The sequence below is a fragment of the Osmerus eperlanus genome, chromosome 3 (genome assembly GCF_963692335.1).
Source record: "Osmerus eperlanus chromosome 3, fOsmEpe2.1, whole genome shotgun sequence".
Taxonomy (NCBI): Eukaryota; Metazoa; Chordata; class Actinopteri; order Osmeriformes; family Osmeridae; genus Osmerus; species Osmerus eperlanus.
The window spans coordinates 9,039,833-9,062,834 of record NC_085020.1 but is presented as its reverse complement, the minus strand read 5'-3'; the positions used below and the strand labels follow the sequence as shown (position 1 = coordinate 9,062,834).

Genomic DNA, 23,002 nt, shown 5'->3' with positions numbered 1-23,002 from the left:
TCAGAAACTGTCTGACGAAAGCTGACTCAATCATTGCAAAGAATTGTATTGTTGTATTTCAACCTCATCCCTCTTTCTTCTTCTCTGTGTTCCAACAAGCTATTTCTCCCCTGTCATTCCTCTCTCTCTCTCTCTCTCTCTCTCTCTCTCTCTCTCTCTCTCTCTCACAATCTTCACCTTTTGTCAGTACCTCTTTCCCCCTTGCATCTACCCCTCCCTCTAACGTCCTCCCCTCTCCCTCCATCCCTCTCCTCCCCCCTCTCTCCTTCCTGCCTCCAGCAGTGTGCATGGTGGTGCAGTGGAAGGTGAGGGGATTAATGATGCTGGGGGCAGGAGGCTGCCTGCAAGGCTGCTGTCTGACGCACTTCTGGTACTAATTGGAACAAAATGCTCCCTTGTTCAGAGAGGGAGAGAGAGTACGTGTGAGAGAGAGAGAGAGAGAGAGAGAGAGAGAGAGAGAGAGAGAGAGAGAGAGAGAGAGAGAGAGAGAGAGAGAGAGAGAGAGAGAGAGTGAGAGAGAGAGAGAGAGAGAGAGAGAAAGAATAAAGAGGTACAGTGAGATAAAGAGTTTGTGGGAGAAAAGAGAGAGAGAGAGAACAAGAGAGAGAGAGAGCAAGAGAGAGAGAGAGCAAGAGGGTGAGCGGGGAGAGAAATGTGTCCTACAGTGACACGTTAGCAAGGTCCTGGCTGGTGAGTGTGATTAGAAAGGAGGTGTAAGTCCTCTCTCTATCTTCTCTCCTGTAATGCTGCTCTCCTTGTAATACCACTCCAGTGTCACTTACCCTCTAAGCCTCCTCTAAGTGGATTTGGGTGCACTGAAACAGAACAGAGGCCAATTCACACCCACAAATGAAATCATTGTGTTAGAAAAGGGAAGGGAGGACCAAGCTAACCCAATATAATCCTCCGACCCACCGAAGGGCAGCGCATGATGGGATGGGACCACGTCCGCCTTAACCCGAATCGCCTCTGACTCTGTCACAGCTTGAGGTGGAAATGTCGATCAGGGTCACCGCTGAGGCACGGCAAACGTTTTCCTCACCTGAACACAGACAACGTGAAGATGGAGCCATCGTCGCCCAGGGTCGTGGAGACTTGGCGGTGAACCCTTCCTCCTCTCCTCTACCCCACCACGGTGACACTGTTAATTGCACTCCTTCAGCTTTTAATTAAATGACATAATCCTATTACAAGTAGAAATAGGATTAATTTTGCTTCTGATTCTGTTTTCTGTATAATGAGAGAGACTGAGTGCTCATGTGTGTGTGTGTGTGTGTGTGTGTGTGTGGCTCTGGTGAATGTCTGGTCCCCTGTCACCTTGTGCAAACCCAGAGATAGAGACAGAAGGCAGGGCTGTATGGGTGGGATCTCCTTAGAGAGAGAGAGAGAGAGAGAGAGAGAGAGAGAGAGAGAGAGACAAAGAGAGAGAGAGGGGGGGATGAGGAGAGAGAGAGAGAGAGAGAGAGAGAGAGAGAGAGAGAGAGAGAGAGAGAGAGAGAGAGAGGGAGATGAGGAGAGAGAGAGAGGGATGAGGAGAGAGAGAGAGGGATGAGAGAGAGAGAGAGAGAGAGAGAGAGAGAGAGAGAGAGAGAGAGAGAGAGAGAGAGAGAGAGAGAGAGAGAGAGAGAGAGAGAGAGAGAAAGAGGGGGGGGGGGGGTGAGGAGAGAGCTTGCACAGGGTACTACTCATTCAACGTAAAGGTAGGACACAATGACATGCTACACGCATGACAGGATGACACCAGACACACGCCTCCTTTGTCAGAGCAACAAAGGGTGCTGTGCCCGAGGGATGGTAGGACCAGGGCACATGGGAGCTTCTCAGCACCCAGCGCTAATTAGGTTATTACCACAGTGACACGGCACCACAGCGGACTGTGTTGATGTGAGGCTAGCCACGGTAGGGACCACATTTATGTTTACTGATAGAGACCTACCGCAGCTTCATCCGCGAACTAATTAGGATATTATGATGCGGATATTTGCGTTGAAAATGCTTGCTGTTACATAACTGACTCTACTGAGCAGGTCATGCTGAATTACTGTAGCTGGGCCTGAGGCTGAGCTCTCATCCTTCCTGGGTTTACATTTCCTGGTTGACATTCCTGTAGGCCTCCTTTTCTGTCAGAGAAAATACAGTGTGTGTGTGTGTTTGTGTGTGAGCGCGTGTGCATGCGCATACTGTATGTGGGTGTGCATGTTTGTGTGTGTGTGTCTGTGAGCTGCCAGTCAGTGCGGAGCCAGCGAGTAGCAGAGTGACCAGGGTTCAGAGGGCCTGTCTGGCCTGTCTCTGTGGCATCCATTCAGACAGAGCAGCAAAATGACAGCACCAAGATGAGACGTCATCACTGGCCAAACAGACAGGCCTGCCAGCGGAGGCGTTTCCTTTTACATCTCACTACCTACTATGTCCACAAGTAAGCATGATTTATGCAGCTTCCCAGTGAGATTAATAGCACATGCATGCACACCTGGTAATGTGTAAAATTCCTATCTTACTCTGCATGCTGCGCAGGGAGCAGTTTGTGAAATGACAGGCAGTTTTGGCAACCACCTCTTCTGCACTGTCAAAATGTCAGCCAGTGGATCTGGAAAGTGAGACCCCTGAAGGCCAGGGGCCAGGGGTGGGCAGCAGGGGCCACGGGGGTGCAAGGGGCCAGGGAGGGGGGATCTGACTCACAGGGACCTCAGTCTCCCACATTGACCTCTGCATCTCCATTGGAATAACAACACACAGAGAGGTCAGGCTGAAAGGGAACTATGCTCTCAACATTTCCACTTTGAAATGACTAGCTGGACAGAGACTTCATGGTTATCTTGGAGTGAATTCTTGACTGAAAGTTTCCATATGACGTATAGTCTTTGATATGTTTTTTGAGAAACATCTCACTTCATCCTTTAAGTCAAGAGTAATGGCAGTAACATCCGTGGCAGTAACTGAATCATCCCAGGACCTCAGTATACAGATTGCATAACAGCTCATAAATAATGTATGAAAACACACAAACTCTTGAGTCAACACAAACACTAGCAGGCATATGGCATGCCCATGTGTGGCCATCTTCTGCTGATCATTTTTGTCAGCATACAAAGCATGTGTCCATCTTGGAGTAGTGTGTGTGTGTGCGTGTGTGTGTGTGTGTGTGTGTGTGTGTGTGTATGAGTGTTTGTGTGTGTTGTGTGTCTTGGCAAAATATGTCCTTCTTGGATCAGCCCAGCGTTTGAATCTTTCCCTCCCTGCGCGGCCAGGAGGAGGACAAGGACGGCTGTTTTCGCACACATGCTCGTTAAGCTCGGAGTCCGCCGAGGAATCAAAGAAGATAGGATTAGAGCAGTCTGCTGTCCGGGCAGCAGGGGCGAGAGGAGGAGAGAGGAGAGAGGAGGAGGATCCACAGTGGATGTGAACAGATAAACAGTCAGCATTAAAGGCGGACACGCTTTCTTTTTCCTTTTTTTTGTGCTATCCGTGTGTCTCTCTCTGTGTTTTTATGAGTCATTTGTGAGTCTATTAATGCTTGATCCAGATAATGACGCCATGCAAAGGAAATGAGAGGAGGCGGAAACTCCGGGCCATTTAGATACAACTTGACAATCTAAAGTGAAGAGACTTCAAAGTGTAATATAACTTTATAAAGCACGCAGACAGTCTTGGGGATAATAACATCAGGCATCTTTTTTTCTCTCTCCTGTTTTTCATTTTAAATCTTCCTCTTTTGCTTCTGTGGGTCTCTGTCCCCAAGTTCATCTCTGCCGAGTTGTTATTTTTCCTTCCTGGCACCCTCGTTACCTAGCGCACGCTAATCCTTCCACTGTCAGATTTAAATAGTCCTTTCTCTGCTGCTGTATTCAGCGTACAGGCTAGGCACAGCCAGACAGACAGGCAAGCGGGGGGGGGGGGGGGGGGGCGGGGGGGGAGAGGAGCTGAAGAGATAAAGACACGTTGAAAAGGATGGATGGGAGTGCTCGATGGATTACGCAAACACACACACATACACACACACACACATGCACACATTGCATCCGGCTCGTTTAATTAGCCCAGCAGTTTATCAGGATGATCAGGAGTTCACTGCGGTAAAGTTTCCTGTAGATAAAACAGTGTTTGGGGCGCAGGACGACCTAATGAATGCTGAGCAGTCGAGAGACAAGGATGAGGAGGAAGGAGAAGAGGGAGGAGAGGAGTGACGAGGGTGCCTTTCTGTTTAATTGCTTAGCTGATTCTTTTACTTCCATCCTGTCACCCTCCCTTCATGGCTGGCAGTACAATGGAGCAGCATATTGCCTGTGAGCTGCACAGAGTGTACTTAGCTAATACAGTTCAAGGTTTATGATGTGAGTTTTACTGCGATGGTAACAACCGGTGCCTGCTGCCGCCATGACTAAGAAATCCAGTTCCAGAGGTCTGGAATGCAGCACAAATATATCTCTCAATTGATGTCTCATTTGTAAGCGCTATCATTCTATTAAATGTTGAAAGGCTTCCAAGACTCCCATTTAATTGAGCGCAAGAACATTTATTCACTCAAAAGTAATTTGTTGTGAAACAAGAGTCACTTAATGCTTGATTAGGCCTGGCCAGTGTATGGAAATCGTTATTTCATACTTATAATGTAATCACCTCCAATTAGGTAGATGACAAAGCAGTCTTCAGTACTGGGAAGAGGAGAAGGTTTCAGTTTACAAGCAGGGTGTTCTGGGTAAGCAGGAATGCTCCGGCCAGAGACCACATCACGCCCCTATCATCCATCCAATGTTTGCTTTGGTCGCTCGGCTGTCCTGAGTTCAGTTTCCAGCGTCTGTCTGGCCAAACCATCAGAACCAAGAGAGGGGGGGAGACTCTGATATCGATTATCCGAAGGAGGAATGTTGGAACCTTCCAGAGAGGGAGTGAGAGTGAAAGAGGAAAAAAAGTGTGGGACAGGCAGGGGCAGGAGGTGGGGGGGGGGGGGTAAAGAAGAGGAAAATAGAGAACAGAGCGGCCCGGATTTCACAGCTAGCCTGAACTTTAAGGATTGTCCCTCTCAGTAAAGGCCTAAGAATGGAACAAAAGAGTATCTTCGATGTCTCCCGGACCATGCCAGTATAAACAACCGGTGATAACAAAGAGATTTCGTCTTTTCTTGTTTTTATTGGCATGTATGACAATGTGGGAGAACGAGATGAGAACCTTTAAGCAGGCATGGCGGCACGGCAAAACAGCTCACTATAAATAAATACCTCTGATACAGACATGAAACAACAGCAAGGTTGCTCGTATGGGCTTTGATGGACAGTTAGCAACACTGAGCAAACCTGACATTCTTCTCTGTGGTTGAACTGGCTCTGGGAGAGAAGGGAAAGAATGGAAGGATAGAGGGGATAGCGGGGGAAGAGAGAGGATAAAGGGAGGGGATAGAGCCCTCTAGAGATGTACACTCACTAGTTCCATGAGCCGACAAGGCAGTCACACAGATACGCATAAGCACGCACACTCACATATTGAGCAAAGCTCCTCAGCAATGAATACAGCCTAAGAGAGGTGTAATGCTGCTCAAACAAAACTTACATTTACATTTAGTCATTTAGCAGACGCCCTTATCCAGAGCGACTTACAGTAAGTACAGGGACATTCCCCCAAGGCAAGTAGGGTGAAGTGTCTTGCCCAAGGACACAACGTCATCTTGCACGGCCGGGAATCGAACTGGCAACCTTCTGATTACAAGCCCGCTTCCCTAACCGCTCAGCCACCTGACCCCTACCCCTACTTTCATCTGAAAACTTTCAGATGAAAATAGCTAAAGTAGAGCTAGGCTGTTTTATGTAATTTAAAACAGGTCCCATACAGTACCTCCCACTTGCAGCTCCTGGCCTATGGTTGTCTAGTTATAACGCTATACTGACCCCATCTGGCAGAGGATTGGTGGAGAAAGAGCCAAAGAGAGGAAAAATGATCACCCACCAAGAAGCCCAATTCTGATTGGAGGCCATATAGCCAGTAATGCTTATAATGAGGGAATTATTCATGACCTTTGTGGGGAAACAGTCAGGAGGTAAAGTTAGAGGCAATGAGGAGTTGTTTTACGGAGTTTAAGCTATCACAGCCAAAGTTTGTCTGGTCTCCCACTCCCACACTAGTACATAGTGCAGGTCTCTGAGGCTGTATTATTCTGATAGGCTAATACAGCAGTGTGTGTGTGTGTGTGTGTGTTTGTGTGTGTGTGCAGTTTGACTGCGGGGATGACTGCCTAGAGCAGTTTGAGGCAGGAGAGGTTGTCTGAAGGTAGAGGCAGGATTAGAATACTTCAAAGCAGCACTCGTTATAAGCTGTTTGGAGGAAAATCCGCTTTGTGTAAATGGTCGGCCAGCGCTTCAAAATGAACAGAGCTGAGGTCTGTACAACTCTCACCGCAAACACACATACAGACACTTGCACACGCCTACACGCGCCCCTACACGTACACACACACATGCACAGACAGACACATAAGCACACACACTCACCTTGTCACACACATGCACACATACTCAGGACTGAGCTCCTGGCTCTCAGTAGTGGAGGGAGATATTGCAGAGTATCAGGAGAGGGACAGGCTGCGGTGATGGAGCGCCCATGGCCAGCCTCTACCGGACAGCAGGGCGGCCTGGTAAGCCGTAAATCACCAGAAAACCGGTCCTCCACCATGATGGATGCATGAGGCACGCCCCGGATTGGGAGAATTCCCATTCGTCTGTGAACAGGAATGAGTGTATGCAGGCGTATAGAGCTTGGGTCACACATACACCAGCGAACCGGGTCATCACTCACAGACACAAACACACAGACATTAGCACACACATAGACACTCACACACCAGCAGAACAAGCAAGCCCACAACAACAAGATTTATGTAAGTGGAGCTGCTGTGGTCAGATGAATAGATTAGCTTGTAGAATGGGCTCTGTTGATTGCATATTTATCATGACAAATATTTTTTGGGGGGAACGTCAGGTGGTAAAAAATAAGCAAATACCTTACATGAACCTGCCTCATGGATTGTTAAAGCACAATGTGCCTGAAACTAAAATGGTGGACAAATAAAGAACATGACAAAGTAAAAAAATACCATAAATGGCAGAATTAGATTTCAGTTGCAATTACAAAAAGAGAGAAAAAGAGATATATAGAGATTTCTTGTGAAATGTAATCTGTTAATTAAAAGTACATTAATGTTCCAAAGTAAAATCAGCATTGCAAAGTATTATCAATAATTTAAGTAGTATAGTAATAAGTAAAATAATCAAGTGCACGTTTAAATTGAAATACTTGAATCATTTTGTATTATGAATAATAAATTGTTGCTCATGTCCAGACCAAACAACAAAATGCAAAAGGCATTCATTTTGTCCACGTCAGTTAGCTAAATTATAAATCCAATCAAAAATATAGCAATCCCAAAAATACCAAATACCAAAGCATATTATCATAATAAGTTCCTAGAATACTATAATTAAACAGTTTCATCATTATTATTAACTGTAGGGGTAATAATATTTGAATTAGTGCAGACTATTCATTTTTTATTGCATCATTCACATTTTAATATTATAATTTTTACTACAGTATTTTCTTTTATTGCATCACTATCTATTTTTGATCTACACTATAAAATCAATCACGATTTCCTGTAGGGCTGTTTAGTTATCTCATGATCTACAAACACACAATCCATCTATAAACATGCAATCAAATATTATTAAACATTCTGGACGAAGTTGTTTCAGTAACAGATGCTGTGGTATTCACTCATTCACTGAATCAGTGAGTGTGATTCCAACTTGGCGTCCTCCATGTGAGCATGTTTTGTTTATCCAAACAGATCGTGTTTCTGAGAGAGAAGTGCTGCCAGTCATCTCCTCTTATTCATCTTCTACGCTCTTTTCCGGGCATACTAACTGGAAACTTCTTTGTATCATAAACTATACCGTCCGGATAAACTCCATAATTAGGCTAGTTTAGGGATAACAGTGAAAGAGAGCTGTCTGTGTGAGCGTTGCAGTGAGACTGGCAGGCATGTGTGAAGCTGAGCCAATCCAAATCATGCCGAGCCAAGCCAGGCCGGACAGAGAGCAGAATCTGGAGCAGACAAGAATCCAACAGCCGGTCAGACAGCGCCTAATGAGTTTGGCTTTGCCAACATTGTACACATGAAAACACACACAGAGGGCACTCCCTGACGAACACAGAAAGATACATTTCATCGTAGTGTCAATTAAAAAATTATAGAATATATTTACAAAGAATTATTTCAGAAACATTTCAAATTGGGTCCACGCCAAGCACATCGATCATACTAGTCCCAACTTAATCTATGGAAAAACGTGTTTTACATGATGGAAATATTGTAATGATTCTCCCAAAACGGGAAAACTGACCAACATAACCAACCTAAATTGGTCTCTTTGACTTATGTGTGGCATTTTGCGTGTGTGTGTCCATATGAAGGGTGTGCAACTGTCTGAATATTACAAATGATGGGGGCAGCTGGGCAGCTCAGTGCGCATGTGTGTGTCGTCGTATTTTCCAATATGTCAGACCTTAGCACGAGGCCTTCCAGAGGAAATGGGGGGAGTTTACCTTCGCTGACAGGAGTCCTACAGGGTTTCACATAGATCATTCACTGTACGGCTTGCTTACAGACAACTGTATCAATATAGTACTGTACAGTACTTGGCATTTCAAAGTCCCCGAAAATTGCACAGAAGGTGGAAAATAGGACTCCTTGAACTTGATAGTTAGAACCTTTACCACATGTCAGAGAAAGGCAATATCATGTACCACTCAGAACATTCCGACCGTTCAGAATAAGAATGGGGGCCAGGTCAAAGCTTGTTACATTCCTAAGTGACATTAAGCTATGGGGTAAAATGATTGGGCCCTGTGTGATGGTTGATGGTGGCAGATGTGCTGTGAGGCTACCATTGATCCCAGACACTCCAGCCCACGTGTCGTACTGCATGATGTCTGTATCAGCGGGCAGGCAGTACTAATCTCCCTCCGATTCAGTGTGTGCATGGCTGGATTGATCAGGTCTGACTATTGGGGTCAGAGGCCAGTCTAGGGTCATGGAGGGGTCAACCTTGTTGCTCAATAAAAACAGCATGACCCTCGCTCTGAACTGGGCTGGTATCCTGGCAACCGGTACCGCCCTCCTGGAGCCTGAGAACCCCAATCTGGTGACCATTAGAACCTGCTGTGTTCTATTCTCTGTCCATCAGGTTGGATACATGTTATCCCCTGGCCAGGCTCAATTGACTAAATCTAAACAATAGCAACAGAAGGTTAATAATGAATTAACCAGTGTTGACATGGAATCCAATTAAAGCAAATGTACAATTTGTACGATTTCCAAACACGCACACAGCCAGAGTGTCTGGTGATATTTCGGTACAGTGGTGATCAAGGAGAGAGAATCATTGAATACATAAATAGTTTGATTACATTACGTTTTTAACAATTATGAAGTGTCTAAACATCTATTTACGACAATACAGGAATTGCGTACAATTTTGTGAGAGACTGCAATAAATATGGTACACTTTAAGTACAGTTCCTTGACATAACTTGTGTCTTGGACTCCTGTAATTCAGGCTAAAAAGTGGAATGGCGTTTCAAGCATTCCCTGTTTAGTAGACTCCAGTCATTGTTGAAGTTTATTTTTTGTCGAGAATACAAATTAAAAGGATGTTTTATTTTATATTATGATTTACACTGACACTAAGTGTAAGTTAATAAATATTTGGATAACAAATGCAAGACATCTATAATTGAAAAAAAAAAGAATTACAGACCTAATTTCATCGTCAAAGAACATAAATTTAAAAACGTGTGTGTGTGTGTGTCGGTATGCCTTGAATGACACTGAACTTAACTTGACCTTACTAAATCAAAGGCTAATGTATTACATGCCATATTTTATAGAATGAGGAACATTAAATGAATGTAAACTGTGGGATTGTCTGGTTGATGTGTTTTCAAGCAGTTCAAATATAGCATAACATTAGTTAAACAGATGGGCTGGTGTCTAATAATATCAAAGTACAAAGGGGCAGAAATAATGAAGAGTCACCCATTTCTGAGATACATGCTTAAATAAATTGAATCAGCGAATTTACAGTGTAACAAGAACTTACAAAATATCTACATCATTCAACAAAAATGTCTGCCTTTTCTTCAACGGCAATCTGTTAAATTCATTAAAATGGTCTGTTACTTGTTAACTCTGGGGTAATGTCATTATTACAAATGACAAATAACAGACAAGAGTAATATATTATTTTACACCATCTCTATTAAATTGCAATAAAAAATATATCGGAAAAAAATGAAAAGGACATCAAAAAGGTATGTCATTTAATATATGAATTTCCATCTTGTGCAAGAGATTCCTCTTTATTCCTGTCCTGCTCAGTGAAATGTCTTTGTAATTCTAATGATGTCAACCACTGCTGTTAACGCATCAGCTGGCCTCTCAGTCGTACCCCATTTACCCACCGCCTCTCTACCCTGAAAACAAATTGCATTGTTCTGTCTTCCCCCTCTCTCCTTCTGACACAGTAAACAAAAAAGAGTATGTTTTCAACTCTCTGCTTACACAAATCTCTCAAGTTTAGTCCCCTCATAAACCTCCGTCCTTACACCCAGTCCTATGAGTTACTGTGGTGATTCAGTGTGATATGTTAACAGGTGGAGCAGATATCAGCAGATTGCATTTCCCCAGCGTTAATACACGAGCCCAAACAACACCCTAACACATTTGTGGTAGAAGCCTCAGTCTCAGTACTTGATTCCTCCCTAACCAAAGGCCGTGGTCCTAGCCCTCAGTCCCCGAAAAATGGCCCCTGCCGTGGGCCCTGGTCCTAACCCGGCCCTGGGGTTGTCGTGTCCTCCTTCATCCAGCCCTGGGCCATGACACTAATGACTGTAATGGGTGTAAAGTGGCTCCCAGGGAGACAGCCACAGCAGCTCAGCCAGCCCCCTGCCGCCCTTTCGCCTCCACTGCAGTAAATAAGAACCTCAAGCTCCACCCTCCCTCTCAGACCCTACACAGGATACCCCACACCAGAGACGGAGAGAGAGGGAAAGAAGGAGAAAGAAATAGGGAGTGTTTATTCACATTTGACAATGCTTTGCTGTAATTCATATGTATTATTGACGACATTGTCAGGAAAGATTATTAATTGTAGCAATAAAGTACGAGAGGGTATTTAATACACATGCATTTTGTTGCATACTGTATGTCATGCAATTCCATAATTTCGTCCTATTTTCGAAAAATCCCTGTAACAGGTTTGTTCTCCCCAGAAGCTAGCTACCCAAGAAGCTGACCAGAAGTTCCAACACAAAGGAGGAGGAACAAACTGGAAGTAGGCATGTGAAATAAGGTGAGTAGGCTTATGACATAGCTATCAGCCAACACATTTGGAATTTCAGAATAATGCCCACAGTATAAAGATTGTTTCACAAAAATATATTCAGTAAAGTATATTTCGCATTATAGTGCACGGTTGAGTGTGGACAGCCAGAATGGTGTGCATGGCTAGTGGACAACCCTCATGTTCCGAAAAGTCCCAGTAATTGGGCCAACTTTTCTGTAAGCCCAGAGGTAAAAGTCAACCTGCCATTTTATACTATGCCACACTGCCTTCATTCAATCCGTCACATACCTAGCGTGTGTGTGAGCATGTGTGAGCGTGTATGTGTGTGTGTCTGTGTGTGTGTGTGTGTGCTTGAATTTCTCGTAATGAAGCCATATGGCCTGTCTGTTGGTATGCAAGGTGCCAGCAGTTGAGGCAGTGTGTCGAGACGTGAGTGGCATTCTCAGACACACCCCGGGCCCCCTCCTTTCTCTTCTTGTGTTTTTTCATCCCTTCTAACTCCCCTCTTGTCTTTTCCTCCTTCTCTTGCATTCTCCTCTCTTCGCTCCCTTCTTCGCACCTCTTCACATCGCTCCGCTCGTCCCCTCTCCCCGTACTCTTCACTGTCATCTCCTCTTCTTACTCCTGTCATCTCCTCTTGCCTCCTTTCCTCCTACTCTCTGTTTTTCTGGCTGCGGTTCCTCTCCTGCTAGCTAACCCTCGGTATATTAGCCTTGTTGCTGTTATCACCACTTTCCGTGTCCCAATCAGATTAAACGGTGTGAAACACCCCCCTCTCCTCCTGTTCATGGGAAGCCTGCGACAGAGAGGCAGAATCTGGAGAGGAAACGGTGGCCTGACCTAAATTCACATGTTAGTAGAGAATCTAAATGACAGCACATGAAGGGAGAATGGAGGCTATGTGGCCTGAGAGAATAATGTAGGATAAAGAGATTGAGAGGGAGAGAGAGTGAGAGAGAGAGATGGGGATGGCAGGTTGGTAAACCATTCAAGGGTTGTTGTTTTTTATAACTGTAGGGGACTTAGACTAACAAATCTTTTTAGATCATCACAACCACACATTTTACCGTGTATGGTTATACGTATGTTGTGTGTACTGTATATTAATAGGGATCAAAAGTCTGAGACCGCATTGAACATTTAATGGGGGAATTGACACATTCTGAGAAAGCCAAGCATTCTGTTACATCACATATAGCTCGCTGGAATCTTTTCAACTCTATAATAATATGGGTCATCAGGTTTTGCACAAACTTGTGTAGTCCATGCATGCTGTCTTTAAAGAAAAAGAGGGGATATACCAAGCACTAATATATTATGAAATTCTGAAATAATTTTCAAAGATTTATCTTTTTATCCAAATTGTTAAGATTATATAATTGTTTGTAATCATTATTTGTTATCACATTCTAAACAAATACAAATATCTAACTAGTGGTCTCAGACTGCTGTGTTGTGCATATACTCTATGTGCACATGTATTGCTTTATATTTATATATAATGCTGTCTGTATGTACATACAGTACTTACTTTACTTACTTACTTACTTACTTACTTACTTACTTACTTACTTACTTACTTAAGTGCTTGCCAATCTTTCATTTTCCAGGATAACATTTTGTTAAGTTTTACAATTTATTTAAAAACATTCAAAATGAACAGTGACATTAGTTTCATTTTAGACATTATTTTAGATAAATAAAATACACATTTTCTGGAGGATTCAACAACCACACATATTTCATAAAGCCTTATTTTGCTGCAATAATAGCATGAAGCAGGGGTTAGTATGCACTATAATTGCAAAGTGCTGCATTTTGGCCAATTTTTTCTTTGCAGGTTGCTCCAGGTTGTTCAGATTGGTTGGACAATGCTCAAGGACTTTATTGTTCAGACAAACAAAAACAGGGAGAAGATCTTAGATGTTAAGTTAATGTGTTTTCATTGAAAGCAAGGGTATTTGAGGGAATTCTACATTTTGAGGGCATTCTCAAAGTTATGAAAGCAAAGAAACAATTGAATTACAGACAACTGCATTAAAAGTATTATGAATATTTTCAGTTTGACTTTAAAAGTCAAACAATGGACAAAAAATGTGGGTGTATAGCATAGCTTAATGTTTAGCAACTCAAATCTTTAGCAAAAGCTATTTTCACAGATCAGTTTTGAACAAGATCTGTTTCTGGTAGACATTAAATTTGTGATGGACCTGTTGCTGTGGGTTGTAGATATCTAGCCTTTCCACTCTACTCCAAACATCTTTGTCATTTTAATCTCTGCTTTTGGCACAAACCCCAGAACATTCTGCCAATTACCTCAATCCCCTCAAATAGTCAACAATTTATGCGGTGCAGTAAAATAGAGTAGTATAGATTAAAGAGTTGAATTTATATAATTTTACTGATGCAGTCATTGAAGAATTATAAAATTTGAACATGAATTGTAATGAACAAAGTGTATTAAAATGAACAAACAAACAAGTATATCTGCTCTTATTGTTATTGTATATTATGTTTTATGAATGTAATTTTTACTGTACTGTAGCACTTTGAGTGCAAGAATGGCTCATGACAAAATATATACAGTATACAGTACATATTATTATTATTATTAAGTATGTATTTCAGAAATCAAATTAAATCAAGTACGTTATATATTTATCAACAAATCTATAATATGAAACATTTATAAAATAGAAAATAAATATATGAAAGAAATTCTAACAAAATGTCCCAAATTACAGCTGGTCTATGAAAGAAGTAAATGTATGTTGTGTCCATCTGATTACTTAGTTTCACCAATAGGCTAAGTTTGACACCCCCAGAAAGAGGCCTGAAAACCAAGCTGTGACATCTCTGCTTGGCGGTGAATTCCCACAGAGGAGGAGCAGAGGGAACAGACAAACTTCCTAATGCACGGGCGTGACAGGAATATGCATCTTTACTGCTCTTACTGAGACTGTCGTATCACTCCACCCTGTGTGTGTGTGTGTGTGTGTGTGTGTGTGTGTGTGTACGTGCTTGTGTGGTTGCTGAACGCTTATGCAAAGACACGAGACACTGTCCCAATGGCAGAGTTTGAGCTGATTGTATGTGTGCATGTGCATGTATGTGCACAGTAAGTGTGTACATGTGTGTATGTGTGTGTGTATACGTGTGTGTGTGGCACGAGGCTGAGGCGTGTCTCTGTGCTCCAGTGTTCCCGTATATGGGATGGCAGCACCTTGCGTGATCAGGACAAAGGAGGAGAGCAGGACAGAAACTCCCTCAATGCCCGCCCTTTAAAAATGCACGAGTCCAAAGCACGCAGAAGCAAGTACGGTAAAAGTATAAATTATGGAACCAAAAGAGGCTACGGCAGGCATTAAAAGAAAGGAGAGATCCCCCACATGAGGCAACAAACTTTATTGCATGTGTGGAATAGCAGGGAGCAGGTCTAGCTGTGAGGGTTAGCTCACTAGACGTACAACACAACAGGACAATAGGAAGTATATTAGACAGTGTGCCAGACTGGTTGAAGGTCAATGTGGTAAATTAAGTTAAATGAAACATGTAAATCATTGTAGACTTATTTTTAAACACAATTTTACTCGTCTCCTTTTCATTCCCAGTTGTTACGTTTTACTTATGTCCAATATATATATTTTTAAGGAATTTGTTCAAAATGTGAATCAATGCATGTCTCCCATGTGCAGACTCTGGACAAGACATGCCAACAAGGACACACTCTATACATGTAGGTGGCTGTGTTATATTCTAAGTGGATGTATTCTTCACATAATGCAGACAGCATTATTTTAAGTGCCCATAGCTTCTGTCTTCATTTGTGTTTTTTTCCGTATCCAAACGCGCGAGAGAGAGAGTAAGGGCGAAAGAAAGAATGCGCGTGCATCCATCCACCAGGCTTCCCAGAGACCTCCTTAAACTGTGCAGGAAGCCATGACTAACGTGACCATGCGACCCACGCTTGTCGGTGACGCCATCGTCACCGAGAGAAACCTTGTTGCGCTCAGGCGGACCTCATTCAGACCATAATGATCCAGACCAGACCCGTTTATCCGGCAACAGCTTACAGCAGGAAGTGATGTAGGGGTGTCATTAAAATGATGTGATGCTATGGTATATGGTGTATAGGCTAGGGAAATGGCATTTGTGAGAGGGTCTTGGGTATGCAGAGCTCTAGAGCGCCCTCCCTGGGGAGTCTGTGCCTGTCTCCACAGCCCTAGCACACCAGGATATACATTATACACATACAAAATATACATCTATGTTTCTAGCAGGCTATCTTTCTATAGGGAAGTAATTTCCCCTCCATGTATATACAGTGGGTGCAAGTTGCAAAATATTTGTTTGATACAAAAGGTGTTGAATAATTTATGGATTATTTAATAATGCAGCAAAGTTGGAGGGAGTTAGTACTCAAAAGCATGCTGGTGAAGACTGCTGTGCCTGCCTGCCTGCCTATCTGTCGACCTGCCCATCTGTCGACCTGTCTACAGTACCTGCCTGCCTGCCAAGCTGCACTTCATTCAGACCTTCTCTAAAACATTTCAGCACAGACAGTTATGGAGTACAGGCCTCTAAATGTTCAACCCTCCACATATAGCACGTAACCTCAACACAAACAAAATGGCCACCATCGTGACCGTTTGCCTCACGAGACTACCATCGATTGGTTGACTTGATGTACCTTCCTGCATGTCAGGAGAGTAGGCGTGGGGAACAGCTCGGCCTATCAGATTCATCTGTGCATCCTGCTGATAGTAGTTCGACAGCACGTTCGTCGGAAAACAGCTGCGTTTGTCACCCCAACAGAGAAAAAATCAGGAGAAGCGTGAGGAAAAGGGAGAGCGTGATGTAACGTTGAGCAGCAACCCCCTCCTCCCTTCTCCAATCCCAAAGCCACACTCACAAACACAGAGTCTGATAAGATAATCTGTAGAAGTGACTCAGAGCGTCTTATAAAACCGCGGCAAATGAGTTAGACGCCCCCTCTCAATCAAGAGACACCAACAAAACAGCACGGCTAGTCCAGGTCTTAGATACGTTCTGTACGGTCTGTGTGGAGCTATGTTCTGCGACGGCGTGGAACCGCTTTGTGTGTATGGTGTTTGTGCTTGGTGGCTTGGTGTGTGTGTGTTTGGCGTGTGTGTATGTGTGTGTGTGTGTGTGTATGGTGCGTGTGCACGATGTTTGTGTGTGCTATTGGTTCCGGGTTTGAAGTGCTATGCTGCAAGGTAGGGCACAGTTCTGCCCACTCCTTCATGCAGGCTGATGCAGGGTCATACTCAGTGCTGTGGCGAATCGTCCTCTTATCAGAGGGCTTTATGTCTCTGTGGTACATTGCTGAACAGCAGAAAACGCAGCTACAGGAACGCAAAAAATAAAACCCACCAATTAGAATCGCTCTCAGAGCTTTGATGGTATTAGCGAAACAGGCCTCTGTTACATAACCTGAAGAAATGGTGCACTGCAATGCATTCTGAATCATTGTCCTATTTACTGCAAACACAACCGTGGTCAATTTTATGGTGACAAATGACTTATGGAAAACAATACAGCAGACATTTACATATTCCGGTTTATATAACGGCATTTTGTCTTATTTTAGCTTGTGTTGTGCTCAGAGGATGGCTGTCTGGGAGTATGTTGCCCATAGATACCATGCTTGCTGTACTGTATATCACATAGATCAGCAGACCGACAGATGGCCTTGGGCTACTACCTCTTTCTGCGGGAGAAACTCAGTTTCATCAGGCCTCTCTAAAAGCCTCCCAATTCAAAATGCTGGCCCGACACTACTGACACGAGGCAGCAACTGCAACCATTACAAGAGCAAGAAAGTACTGTATGTACCATTTCCGAGCAAAACAATATGGATGGATTGTCTTAGAACAGTGACATTATAAAATTGTATAGTATTTACATTTACATTAATATGAGTATAAATTTGTTTTTTACAGGTTGTGTATGTGTACTCTGTCCCTGGATACTACAGGTTTATGATAATGGTGTTTGTGTCAGTTCACTTCCTACAGCGGGAGATGCTGTTTTTGCCAGGCGACTGGCTGTAAATATAGCATCCTGGTAGCTGTGTACACACACTTAGTTTCTTGCAGACTGAGTACACACTCTGGCTACAGCACACACACTTACATCATCATGCTGTACTGTATGAATTCACACACACACACACACACAAACACACGCAAACACACACTGGCCCGCAAGGTTGGAGACAGTCTCTCCCTAGGGGAGCTCAATCATAGCTGTGCAGCCAATCACAGTCCAACTGACCTAGAATTTAGTAGCAACAGGGAAGAGACAGCGATAGAGGCGATATCAGATATACTGTCTCTTACTACTGCATCTGAGAAACACAAAGATACCGTAACATAAAATGTCAAGATCCCAGTGCTGATGTGTGTCTGGACTGTGCGGCTAGGGCAGGTGTTGGTGTCCACTGTGTTTGTTGTGTGATCGTCTCCAGCTTCTCAGCATCTCACAGAGCTGCCATGTTACCTCACGGCTCGCTCCCCCGGGGAATGACACAGCACCTAGCAGGTGTGCCTGTCTGCTGCTGCTGCTGCTCTCACACACTCTCAACCAATGAAATGCCTCGGCCTATCCACTGAGAGAGGGAGAGTCGACCTTTGAGAGGGTGAGGGGGGGAGACAGACAGAGGTGGAGAGGCTTGGGGACTGAGAGAAAGAAAGAGAGAGAGAGACATAAATGGGTTAAGTCTGTCTGGCTCTCCCTGCTTGCCCTACACCAGGAAATAGTGAGAGAGGCAAAGTGAAAAAAAGAGTGTGACAGAGGGAGAGAAAGAGAGAGGGAGAGATAGAGAGAGAGAGGGCAAAATAGAGTGAGGGGGGGGGTCGCTGGCGGCGGGAACCTCCATTTCCTCTGGCTAAGTGAGGGAGGGAGGGAGGGGTTGAGGAGGGGTAAGCGGGAGGTCCGTGGAGCGTGCCTAATCCAACAGGACAGTTCCTGCTTATTATAGAACCAGTGCGGATAATAAAATCTGAATCAAACTGCCAGCTGAGAGCCACGAGAGAGCCTCCTCCTCTTCAATTTTTAAAGTTATGGAAGCACTTGACACTGGGGTGGATCAAATATCACTAGTTTGCGTGCAAATACTTACTTAGCAAGCCAGCAGGGCCCAAATCTGGGCAGCAGACCTGCAGGTGAGCCCCGCTGCAACTACAGCTAATTACACTGTAACCCCCCCCCCCCTCCCCCAACCCATCCCTACCTGCACTTTCCCCTCCCTCTGCCTCTCCAACTCACCAACGGTACCTACCCCAGCCTCCCACCCCCCACACTCTTCCACCTAAGTGGTCATGGCTGATTTATTTCGATTCGTTTTCATGGGGCTATGTGCTATGACAAATTCATGTTTTGGCTGCTGGGAACTGGTAGCGATCATGGAACCACCAAAACACCCAAACAGACAGGAGGGATGCTGCCGATGGAGAGAGCCGAGGGAGGCTGGGAGCTCTGAGCTAAGTGCAGGCAGGCAGGCAGGCAGGAGCCGCGGGCGGGCAGGGCTGAGAGAGACAGAGAGGGAGGGAAGTCCAGAGCACGGCATGCCTTAGCCTGGCTGTTCGCGTGCTTATCTGGCCAGCCTGTTTCTCTGCCTGACTACATTTCTGCTGATTACATTGCTACTTGTCTTCCTGGGTGTCACCCTACTTGTCTGTCTACCAGTCTACATTCTGGGATGGCCATCTGTACCTTCTAGCCCGTGCCCATCTGAACTGCTCAGTCCCAGTGTGCTTGATCTGTGGCTTTTCACCTGCCTCACTGCCCACTCACTTAACTGTCTACCTGCCGGCTGTGGGGTTGGCTAAATGTCTACCAGTTGATCCGTCGGCCATTCTGCCAGCATGCTTGCCTTCCTGCCTGGCTGCCTGCCTGCCTGCCTGGCTGGCTGCCTGGCTGCCTGGCTGTTTGGCTGGCTGCAGTACCTGTCACGTCGTTGCCCACTATTTGTTGATCAGTTATGTGGAGATCCCACGTGTAGCAGGGTGACACACTCAGCCCTCCTTCAATTTACGTAAATCTCTGTTAAGGAAACACACTGTCGGTAGACAGTCTACGTCAAATAAACTTTGCTATACACTTCCTCTCCACTCTCTCATTGTCTTTCAATGGCAATTTCATTACAGATATGCTAAATTATGGTGCATGAAGTATGTCTGCTTTAACCCTCTCTCACATTCAGCTCAGAGAAGTACTTTACTGTAACACCCAGTGATGGGGAGTGGATCTCTGAGTGAAACAGCATGACAGCTTAATGAGAGGGCTGACAAGTATGGGTTGTGGAGATGAAGTAAGTGTGTGTATGTGTGTGTGTGTGTCTGCACAGAGTTGGTTGTGCGTCATTGGTGTGAAGGGAGACAGAGGTGTGTCTTATAATTACAGTTCTGCAATATTTTAGCGGCATCATTTTTTTCACCCCCCAGGAAACACACAATAGAAGATGATTTAGACTGTAGGAGCTGATTGGAGATTGCCGATGAATGGATGTTACAGAGAAACTAGATAGAGGGGTATATATATATATATATGATATATGTATAGATAGATAGATATATAGATAGATAGATAGATAGATTGACAGATAGATTGACAGATAGATTGACAGATAGATTGACAGATAGATAGATAGATAGATAGATAGATAGATAGATAGATAGATAGATAGATAAAAGGAGAGAGAGAGGGGGCAAGGAAAAGAGGCTCACATGTACAGGAAAGAATAATTACAGGTTGCAGAGTAGATGACCCAAGACTGTTTCATCAGAATGAGGGCACAAACTCTGCAGAACTGCATGGTGAGGGATGCCATCTCAGTGTGAAAACACATGTTTTCCAGATGAACAACATCCACGAGCATGTTCTGTCCGAAGTACAGCTGAGTGAATAGTTACTCACAGCTTCTCACAGACCGGATTATGAATCAGGACCGAACGAGTCCGAGGAGACTGCAGAACAAACAGTGACTGTGACGTTTGAACGTCCACACCAATTAAAAACAGGAAGGAAAAACAGTGAATAATGAACCAGTCTGAGGAGAAGACAGAAGCATGTGATGTTCCAGACCCAGTCTGTTTACTCCCCATAGTTTCCCCGTTCTCTAACAACCGCCGGAGAACTCCGGATCCCATCAGCCCCCTCAGATCCATATCAGCCAGCCACGTCCTGTGCCCAGATCGTGATAAGTGAATTATCCCTTTCCTCCTCCTCCCGGGAGATTACAAACTCCAGTTCCCTTCCCTCTCCAGGGCAGGATTCAACTCCAGTGAACCGCTACCGTGTACTGAACGCAGTTCTCGAATTCGGACCTCCCATCTCTTGATGGCAATCTCCCACAGCAGCAGAGTTAGGGAGAAGGATGAGGAGATGAGATTATTACAGTGTGTGACCCTAGAGTGTCACCACACGGCAAACAAACAGCCAGTGACACTGTTTTGGAGTGGTACTGAATGTAGTAGTACAAGACTGTTTACAGCATCATGATTCTAAGCACGGCACCATAGCTGTGAGAGGGGATGGACGCTGACCGCATTTTGATCTGATTAAGTTGTCATGAGAAAAGCGTGTGATTCAACTCCTGGGACAGGCGTCCACTGGAAACACACAACCTCCCAGTCTGTATGTTGGCCGAAAAGTCGCAACACTCTTAATTGAAACCTACACTTGGCTCTAAGCCTCAGGAAGGCAACTCACAAATTGATTACTACCAGGGCTGCGCAGCCGTCTCTCCGTGTAGTGCCTAAAGAAGAGGATGAGCCACTGAAGATCTCAGGTAAATGTAGCATAAATGATTCACTATCCCCAGAGGGGGGCTTTGTGAAGTTCTGGATACTGTAACCTTTTTATTCACGTCACCCCCTTTTTCTCCTCAGCCTCCAGGAAAAGAGAGCGGGAGAAACAAGAGAGGAGAAAGTTCAGGCCTTGGGGGTGAACTTGAAGGAGATTAGTTTAATTTGCAGCAAACAGCAGAGGGAGAGAGAGGCTTATCGCATCATGAAAGGAAACTTTAAGCAAGCCCGAGATATGGGCCAGAATTAAGGAGTTATTAATTGCATAGGCATATTAAAAAGACCTAAGAAAGTGACCTCCTCTAATATAGGGAATTGCAGAAGAGCGAGCGGGGGTTGTGGTAATCTGCTCAGTGGTGCTTAGATAAATGTCAAGAGTATCTATCACCTCAATTAACCAGTCAGAGTGAGCTGTCAGGGTCTGACTGCTGCTGCAGATGCCGACAGACTGTCTATTTGTTTGTGTGTGTTTGCCCCGTGTGTCAGGGTAGTGAGGCGCGTGTCTACTGGATGCTCTCCATCATAGCCCACACACACATAAACACACACACAAGACAATGTGCATGAGGGAAAGAATCGTCTTTGTGGTGTCCTCTTTGGACTCCATCTCCCTCTCCTCCGCCCTTTGATCAGGGCCGCAGGCGGAGCCAGGCTGAAGATGATCTGTGATCTGCCACATGCTGCCACAGCTCTGACACCTTCTAATGGCTCTGTCTGTCAGCAGGGAACCCCCTGGAGAATCATGTCAACCGGACCAGAGAGGCCTCTGGCAGTCGTGTGAGAGGGGCCGCCCTGGCAGAGATTCGGGAGACAGTCCCCTCGGTCTAAATCTGGTTTAACCTCCCAATGATTCAACAAACAGAACAGTTTGAAGAGAATTCTGGTCAATGTTAAAGAAGCACTGCGACTACAATGTCATATGTATAACTGTTTAGTGAGTCTGGTGTCACAACTTGTAATAAAAAAAGTTTCCAGGAGTATGACTGTGTGCTGTGGCTTCCCCACTACCTCACCATCAGTCAGTGCAAACTGCCCCTCTGAGACACCCATTGCAACACTTCAATACAGATGTTCGATTGATAAACGTACAACCGTTGGTTTAAAGCAAGGGGCCAGGGGTCTGTTAGAATACCACACAATTATTCACATTCAAACGTTACAGGAATGATCAGTATGTGTTCTTAAGGAGCAGATGGTTGCAATCCTGCCGGTGGTAACTACCTCTCAGTGATTATGCATGATGATGAGTCATTTCAAAGTACAGACTGTGCCATTAGGGCTTTAATTAAAACACCATTCAGGCCCTTGTGACATTGTCTGCCAGTTTGGAAACAGACTCAATTTATCCATGGGGCCTTTCTGAGCCTCTCCCTGACACACGGTTCACATGTGTGCCATATGAGTCTCCTTTCCCTTATTTTAAGTACCTGTGTACACACACACACACACTTACACACCCACATCCAAGCACACAGATGGCATGCACCCTGATGAAAACCAACAGCGCCTTGTGTGGTCGAGTGTCTAGACAAAGCATGGCCTGATGGTGGCATTTACAAAGGACAACGCTGGGACCGAGGGATACTGGAGGATAATGTGAGTGAGGGAGGCCATTCACTGTAGGATCGCTACAAGGCTGCCAAGCTCCTTCCACACACATATGCTCATTACTGGGGCTGGAAAATCTGAAGGCATATTGTCATCTCTCAAGCACAGGCCAGCACTTAATGTGTGCAGAATTATATTCAGACAAGCACATTCAAAACATTTTCCAGTATG

The 23,002-nt window shown here is 44.7% G+C and overlaps 1 long non-coding RNA gene across 1 annotated transcript; it reads left to right on the top strand.

The window, feature by feature from the left end:
* Window positions 1–11,088: 11,088 nt before the first annotated feature.
* Window positions 11,089–22,080, top strand: LOC134016578 (uncharacterized). Its single transcript, XR_009929557.1, has 3 exons — window positions 11,089–11,218; window positions 11,323–11,399; window positions 21,948–22,080. It is a non-coding gene; the product is annotated as an uncharacterized LOC134016578 (long non-coding RNA).
* Window positions 22,081–23,002: the final 922 nt, after the last annotated feature.